General features: G+C 40.3%; 1 non-coding gene across 1 annotated transcript; it reads right to left on the reverse strand.

The window, feature by feature from the left end:
- Window positions 1-3,439: 3,439 nt before the first annotated feature.
- On the reverse strand, window positions 3,440-3,511 carry Trnah-gug. Its single transcript has one exon. It is a non-coding gene; the product is annotated as a tRNA-His (tRNA).
- Window positions 3,512-9,318: the final 5,807 nt, after the last annotated feature.

Consider the following 9,318-nt stretch of genomic DNA (forward strand, 5'->3'; position numbering starts at 1 on the left):
TTTAAGAACAGAGCCGTCAGCGCAGTCTTTTTGAGCCTAGAACGCGAAGCGAAAAAGGTTGGGTTGTGGTGAAGGAGAGCGAGACAAAGTACCTGGAGTCGACACACACCGTTTCTTTACTGTTGGCAGCTATATATTTGAAAAAGTAAAGACTTTGTCTAGCTCGGAGCCAGCATAAACTCCTTCAACAAGCTAAGTCTGCTGGTCGAGGAATTTAACTCTTGCTGATTCCCCTCTCGTTGAATAAAAATTACGCTCTATAAGACTCGCGGAAACTTGGAAGATGGCGATTCAAGATGAGAGAGTACTTGGTACATTCGAGAGAACTGCACTCCGAAATTTCTTTGGAGCTGTCCGCGATTATGATGAGTATCGAAGAAAGTGGAACCACAAACTATATGAGCTTTGCCGCTGCATGGATGTATTTAACCCTATAAAAACCAAAGAATGCGCTCGTTAGGTCATGTCGTTCGCATGAAAGACGATGCTCCAGCGAAAAGATCCTTCGATTCGAGACCCATGGGTGACCAACTGAAGTTAGGGTGCCCACGTGTGCAATGGAAGCACTAAGTGCAAAGGAACTTGTCTGCATTTGAGATGTACAACTGTCGATATCTCGAAAAGGGTAAATGGAACTGGCGAAGTTTTGTCTTTTCGGGCCAGACCGAATCACGGTTGTAGTGCCGAAGTAAAAAAAGCATTCTTCAGAACTAATTGAAGACTTTTCATTCTTATTAATATAACAACAACAACGTCCGACAGGCGAAAAACCTTGTCTACCATCTCAAGTATTTTACTCAAAAAGGTATAATGAAACCACTAAATGAGCAGCCTTTAGCAATTTACATATAGAATAACTTTGTGTTACCGCTTTTATTATACCAAACGTTGTAAAAAACCACTTTAATGAAAATTTTTTAGATTCTCGTTGCGATAAAATGAAAGTAGATCAACTTCCTGAGACCTTTAACTTTGCATCCATCTCGGCGTATTTTTAATAATGGGCGGCGGTATTGAACATACGCATGCGCGAACACTGTTTGTAATGCTCTTCATATGGGAATTAAGCAATTTGTAACTGCTGGCAATTAACAAATTGTTGCAAGCCTAAGTAGGGCGCACATGCGCATGCGCAGGCAGGCAAAAGAGCTACTGCGCCGCCGACTAAAGTGTATGGAAACACCCGCCAGCAACATGCAACTGCTGCTCAGGTGCATACAAGGTAGCAAATCAAATGCAGAGCATAAAAAAGTACTCCCTCGGCATGTTGCATGTTACCGATGTTGCACACGCAAGTGAATTTAACCTTATCGACGGCGGTCTCTGTAGTGCTCTTTTTGCGTTGTTGCTGCTTTCTTTGTATTTTTTTGTGTGGTTGTAGTCGATCTCGTTATGGCATTTGAAATTGACGGCCACTAAACACATACTCTTCATAACCAACGGTTTGTGCTTGCAGGTTGATATCATTTTTTGCCTCTCGGCGTATATCCATACTTAGCGCCACCACAGAGCTACTTAACTGCTGAAACGGTCTCCTTTTAAGCATTTACATATCTCCATTTGACTTCGCTTAGCGGTAATGCTTTTCCTGTCCAGCGATTGTGTCGTAAAATTCTAAATGGCCTACTCCACCGACACCGAATTGCTGCTATTAAGGCGTCCAAACAAGCAGCAATTGCCACATTCAAATGACGAAACCTTTTTGTAATTTTGCTTCCGCATTTCTTTGAATGTGAAGTCAAACCTTGTGTACAGTGTTTTGAGATTTTATATTTTTACTAAAAAGAAAAAAGAAGATTGAAAATTCAAATTCTCATAATTACCATCTGCTCCGGAGGTGGACGTTTTAGTGATCCGAATAGGACAGAAAGCCCTCCTCATACAAGACATGCACTTTATTCCTCTTACAAAGGCAAAGGGTGATCCCTTTCGAGGTTACTTACTTTTTTAAAGAAAAAACACAGAATCTTCAAATTTAATGGAGCATGTTTATTATAATTCGAAAGAAGATTCTTTTGCATTTACTTTTTGAAAATTATCTCTTTCAAATCTTGGCCTCGGCTATTTCTCAATTATCCATCCGTTGAGTTCAATATTCAATGACTCGTTCGAGCATTTCGACTGGTAACTGACGAATGAAACGCATGATGTTTTGCCCTAGGCTTAAATCGAAGCGGGCCTCGGACGAGAAGCCCCTTTTTAAAGAGTTTTCGAGACAAAGGTTCTGCGGAAGATTTATGGTCCAGCTCTAAAAGTAATCGACGCAGTACCCGCCTTCGCGGGCATCGCTTGAAATGACCAATTGGCGTCTAGCAGCGAAAAGGAAGAACTACTGGCGCGCTGTTATAAACTCGGCTATAACCGCGTAAGCGGTGTCTACGTCATTAAAGAAGAAGAACTTCTAGATAAGGCCGGGCATAAGCAGGGAGGCGGTTCAATGTCCCCTCATGCCTACTTCTCTGCACATTCTACATGGGTCATCCTTAATAATGCCCATACGTCCTATATGTGATGCCAATAAGTTGTGACCTGTGTCTAGGCCAACAACCGTCCTACAGTCTTTTCGATACTGTGTGAGAAGAAAGCTTACATGTTTTCCTTCCGCTCCCTTGCGCATGATTTTGACGATCCTACATGTTTTTAAAGCATACCATCTCACCCTGATTCCTCAGTCAACCCTTTCGGAAATTTCATTATGTAAACTGTTTCGGTATTCAAGTGGATTGCGTTTCCCGGAACGCAGTTGTATCTTACAAATCAGTATATATGTAGCCGCCTTTCGACAATCACTACCTTTACTTCCTTCCTGCTTCTAAGGACAAATTCTCTATTGACGTATATATTGTTATTCTTTATATCATTTGTTTTTAACTATCTCAGCAGTCTTCCTGACGTTAAAGAAAGTGTCTGAAAGTGCTCCTGGCAATAGATCCCATCGCTAACTCTATTATCCATTTCTGATCCGACTGTGTAGATGTCGAATGTTCTGCTCGTGGTTCGCGTGTCCCTGCGTTGTCCATCCTCTTTTAGCGTGACTTGAAACCTTCTCTGCCATATAAAACGTGAAGGCATGTAGTATATTTATCCACTGGCGCCCTGTCTAAGGAGCTATGTTTTTTATATATCGTCTGAATTTACATTGAAAGAGTTTATATATTCGGAACCGAACTCTTTAAACCTATAAGCATAATTTAATAAAATCAGATAGCACACAATATAGACATTGCTGTCAAGTGTACAAAACATATCGATTTCCAATCCCGAAGTATCAAAGATTGTAAGTAAATATCAATAAATACTTTATATGTACAGCTGCACATATCAGCTCCTCTCGTTCTTTTTAAGTCTGTTCCATTTCACTTTACCTTGTCAACAAATCTTCTTAAACGTTAAATAAAAAAACTGCCTCCATCCGTGACAATGCTTCTCTGATAAGCATTGCCGTGACCAGGATTCGAACCTGGGTTACTACGGCCACAACGTAGGGTCCTAACCACTAGACGATCACGGCTATTGGAAGCTTGTCTCAAACCACACTTAGTACTCGCGTTCAGCCAACCAAATATTAGTTCATGTAAGTAAAAACTTTAATATATTTATCAATACACGCCGCTTTACATACTCGTAATTGTCTACTCCCATTAAAATCAGCGGAACCAAAAATCGATTAAGTCTTCAAGCTTAGAAAAATGAATTAAAAAAGTGAAAGGCTGAAAGGCACACATCAAACGGGGCGTGATACAAATTTGGGGCGTATAGAAATAGAGAGCTTGCTATTCTGTTGGTATATAACGAAAAAAGAAAAAAAAAATAGTTACGTCGTTAGTTTGAATATATTTTTACATTACCGCTTATGTACTAGAAATCAGCATTAGCGTTAAATCCGTTTACTTTTTGGTCTCGATAGATCAGTCAAAATGAGTATGATTAGCGGCATCCTCTCCGGGCACATACCTCCGAGTGTTATGTGAGTGAGCGGAATCACTGGAGAAGAGGCGCAGAGAACTTTTTCATTAAAAGAAGCTCAAAGGAAAGTTGGTGGGAGAGTCTTCCGCCGAGAGCTCTCGATCAAATTTTGTTTCAAAGGGCCAGACCACAGTACTGCCCTACAAGAGGAGAGACCTTCAAGGCAGCAGCAGGTATACTTCTCCCAAGTACGGTTTTATTAGATAGATATACATCTTTTCCGATAGCAAAGCAGCAATACCGGTCTTGATCACGATGACAGTGAGCTCAATGCTAGTCAAGGAGTACATGACTTAATTAACAGTAGCAGCAAGCATGTTAAGCTTGGCTGGGTGCGTTGCCACAGCGGACGCTGTGGAAATAGTAAAGCCAATGAACTTTCAAGATAAGGCACCCTTGCTGGAATTCCATCAAGATGGGGACGAGCAGGTTTTCTCCTGCCTTCGTGCATTCGGGCGTTAGATCTATGGTCCTCGCTCGAGCTCTGTAAGCGCTGGTCATCTATTAGCACTTGTGGGGTTCCGAAAGGCTCTCGCTTAGTACTTGGAACTTAAAAGGTCCATTGAACTGTTTGATCTTACCAAGGTTCATACCGTCGCAATGATAGGTATCCTAACCCATTGTTTTATTGACACTAAGACGGTGAGGCTGCAGAGTTTTGGGGATGCAACTTGGAAAAGTTGCAATGAGAAAGATGAGGTGGAAACATCTATACACTAGTCTTTCGACAGACTATGGTTGAAGCATCTGGGTAGGCAAACTTTTTACGAACTCGGCACAGTAATTGATGTTAGCAGCCTCAATAAATTTTTAGCAGGCTCTTGGCGATTTTTTGATATACGAAGGTATTTTTGATTTATTCCAAAGAGCTGTGGGCATCACAATGGACAAGTATCTCCAGCTATTCAAGTGGGATTATTCGTTACCCCACCAAAAACTATCTACTTAACCCAAGCTCTTTGTTAAACTTTACGAGCCTTTAGTAAAAGTCTCAACTCCTTTTTCTTCTATCCACATCCATCTGGTATGAAGATTAATGTTAATTTTGCGCACTGTTCGAATATGATTAGAGAATTTAGAGGAGGAGTTTACTACAAAAATGAAGTAGAGCTTTCAGAAGCTACCACTTCAGTTTTTTTCTTAGTATACGATATGGATATGGAAATGCTATCTTCCAGAACATCTGAGCTCACAAACTCTACTGTCTTTTGCTTCGCTTAGTTGAATGTCTCTTTTCTCACGTCTTAAGGGATACGTCGTATATTCTGAAGTTTATGAAACCGCAAATATTTTGAAGCTAGCGAAAATATAGTCCATACTTTTTCTTCGGAAAGAGAATAACCCAGTGCTCTCATTTCCACTCAGTTATCCACCTGAATAACCTAAAATGAGCTTGCTCCAGATTTTATACCTTTGTTGCATACTCCCAGAACACTATGCGGCATACATTGCCCAAAACAAAGCTTTTACGACACCAATCAACTTTATGTGCACACATTTGAGATTCACGTTCGCCAGGTCAGTCAATAATTCCTCGCTCAGACGACTATTTTTATAAGGTCTCTGTCAACACTGTTGCATGCTACTTAACAAGCTGCAACGGTGGCTTCAACACATAGCACACATCCAAACATACAATGTTGCAAATTGCGTTTTGTTTTTATCTTGAAATCAGTTAACAAGCTGTGGCTTCTTCAGCCCTACTATGCATTGTCAATTGTCCGTTCCGCTGCAACAGCATAGAACCGTTAATTTTGCTACAGTGCAGGCCTAAAGCGCCATAAAAATACAAACGTGCCGCAAATTATAGTTACGACTACGCACATGCATATTTATGGCAACTTAAACACTTGAGGGGCAAAATCAAAATGCCGTAACTATATATTACCCTACAACATATAACTGCACTTTGAACGACGCAGCGGTGCACAAGGGGTTGACACAATTTTCTACTTGCGGGAGAAAATAAGAGTACAACCTCAGTTGAGGTGGCGTTTTATTAACGATTTCCAGAAATTATGCGTAGTTACACGCATGGAATGCAATTACCACGCCCCTTAGTCGTAGTCCCAGTAGTTATTGCACGCCCACTGCCCTCGCCAAGGTCCACACATAGACGCCGCGTAGCTGTTGTGGCATGAGGCACGCGGCAAGTATGATTACTGTCAACAATCGACCATGCGCTGAAACAATTTCCTAGACAATCCGGGGCAAATTACAACGCTTTAGAAGCTGTAATTTTTTTTATATCCCAAACAGAGTATATTAAGTTTGACGTGATATTTTGAAAAGACAAAATGGTCGAATACCCTATTAAGTATTCATATCGAACTGAAATTTTGCAGACTTCCTTTTCTCTCCAAGAAGTCGCTCATATCTCGGAACCGCCGATATCGGACCACTATAGCATATAGTTGCCATACAAACTGCACGTTCGGAGTAAAGTGCTTGTAAGTTCTGAAAGTTCGGAGTAAAGTCCTTGTATAGAAAACTTTTTCATTTAACGAGATATCTTCATGAAATTTGGCACGAGTTATTGTTCAAGGCAACGGTACTATCTTCGAAGAAAATATTCAGATCGGATCACTTTAGCATATAGCTGCCATACAAACTAAACGTTCGGAGTAAAGTCCTTGTATAGAAAACCTTTTCATTTAACGAGATATCTTCCCGAAATTTGGCATGAGTTATTGTTCAAAGAAAACGAGTAATCTCCGAAGAAAGTTTTTAGTTCGGATCAGTATAACATAAAACTCCCATACAAACTGAACGTTCGAAGTAAAGTGCTTATATGGACAGCTTTTTCATTTAGCGAGATATCTTAATGAAATTTGACACGAGTTATTGTCCAAGGCAACGGTGAACTCTTCGAAGAAATTGTTCAGATCGAACCACTTTAGCATATAGCTGCCATAGAAACTGATCGGACAAAATCAAGTTCTTGTAAGGAACCTTTTGTATTTGTGAAGGGTATTCTGTCTTCGTTACAACCAATATTAACGTTTTTTCTTGTTTTTCTTTTTGTTCGGTCCACTTGCCACATCCTACATATTTTCGACGCGCCTTAATAAAATATTTGTGAAAAAAATTAAAAAATGCCTGAAGCTTCTGAAATTATTGAGCAGACAATATACAAACATAAATTTTTCCCATTTACTATTTTAATTAAATGTGGTGATGTCGGAAAATAAAGCTACTTGCAACAAAATTGCATAAATGTGCCTAGGCCTAGAACCTCATCAATCGCTACTGCTCGGTTTCTCATTTACAGCACACCACATACGCGCATACACCAATGCACCTTACGTTCAGATGTCATAAATATTTATATACATATAATTGTGTTTAAGTGTGTGTATATGCCATATCATATCGCTTTACGCGCATCAATCAGTTGGTATTTGGCCCATCTCGGCTGTCAGCACTTCTTTGGTGGTCGCCTTCTGGTAATTATTCATTGCAGCACAAGCAGCCCCATTTCGGCTGGCAGCCGTTGCGTTCGCCTACTTTGATATAGTATGCCTTCGCGACGCGAGTGTTAATTATTGCAGCAGTTACAACTAAGAGCCTGTTACGTGCTCAATTTCATTTTGTTCGCCATTAAATTGTGTTAAATTATGGGCTGGAGTCGCAAAATCGATCAAAATATTGCTTGGACTTATGTACGATTATGCACTTGGCGACGCCTGCCCATCCATCCATAGGCGCCTGGCAATTTATTAAATGAAATATTTCATTTTGAAATATCATTAATCATACAACTAATTAAAGGGCATTTTGAGTCTAACAAATAGTAAAAAAATTAACTAGAAACTCATAAATTAAATCCCAAATTCTTTTGATTTCGTTGACAGTTTTTCATATCTCCAAGTAAATTTTTCACACTGAATCCAGAAATTATTGCTAATTTATATAGTTATAGTAAATCCAGCCATTATTACATGCCTTGGACATTAAATCGTATTCAATCACAATTTCGGCTAACAAACTTTAATTCTTATTTTGACTATGGCTTATCCTGTCCTTCACAAGTCCAAATTGTTCTTCCCTACCAAGTTGCGTTAATAAATTCCAATTCCTAGTCGGCAGCTGCTTGCCCAGATGAGCCAGGTCTTATGAAAAAAATATATTTGATCTATTCATTTCTATCAGGAGCCTTTAATCCTTTTATGAAAGCTCTCTTGCCCTAGAGCATTGCGCATAGCTAGTTAATAAAATCATGAAGCTAAGGTGGAGTCAACTTGGATTGTGAACAGTGCCTAGGGGCTTGAACAGTTTTGGTTCGATTTTGGCAATTTTTAGTCTCAGGTGGTTCACCTCAAATGCATTATTCGTGTAAAATTTCGTGCGAAACTTTTCCAAGCCCTTGATTCCGATCGTTCAGTTTGTATGACGGACAGACCGACGGACAGACGGACATGGCTAAATCGACTCAGCTCAACACAGTGATCGTTTATATATGTATGTATATACTTTATAGGATATCCGACGCTTCCTTCTGGGTATTTCAAACTTCATGGCAAACTTAATTTACCCTGTTCAGAGTATACTAGTAAATAGTCAGAATGTCACTTACTAAATTTTGTTGAAATTGGTCGGGCGGGTCTCGTGATTGTGACTTCACTTAAAGGTGAGCAGTGCGACGCCCGTCGTCCAATTTTGATATACGTTAACTTATTAGAGAGCGGAGCTACGCCCACTTTTTAAAAAATTGTTTGTCTTTCCGATCTTGACGGAGCTTTTGCTATTGCCCAACTTCAGTTTAACATCCATAAAAGTTTTGCGGGGATACCACATTCAGACATAGCGGCATAAAGGCAGCTCATTTTTGTGCTGTCAAAAGCAGCTTTGAAATCGACGAAGAGGAGGTGCGTGTCGATTCTCTTTTCCCAAGACTTGGCGCATGGTGAATATCTGGTTCACACAATACGCTCGATAGAACCTTATACGCGATGTTGAGGAGGCTTATCCCACGGTGGTTGGCGCAGATTGTGGGGTCTTCTTTTTTGTGGATTGGGCAGAGCACAGTGACATGCCTTCGTCCAAACATATTCTACAAAGAAGCTGATGCATGCCCCTTATCAGTTCTTCACCGCTGTATTTGAATAGCTCGGCCGGTAATCCATCGGCCCCCGCCGCTTTGTTGTTCTTCAGACGGGTGATTGCAATTGGAACTTCTTCATGGTCGGGCAATGAAACGTCCATCATCATCGATTGGGGAATCGGGTTCACTATCTCCTGATGTTATGTTTTTACTGCCATTCAGCAGGTTGAAAAGGTGTTTCTTCCATAATTCCAGTATGCTCTGGGCATCAGTCACTAAATTACTTCTGCGAGTTCTGCAAATATATA

This window comes from Bactrocera tryoni, chromosome 4 (assembly GCF_016617805.1).
Source record: "Bactrocera tryoni isolate S06 chromosome 4, CSIRO_BtryS06_freeze2, whole genome shotgun sequence".
Taxonomy (NCBI): domain Eukaryota; kingdom Metazoa; phylum Arthropoda; class Insecta; order Diptera; family Tephritidae; genus Bactrocera; species Bactrocera tryoni.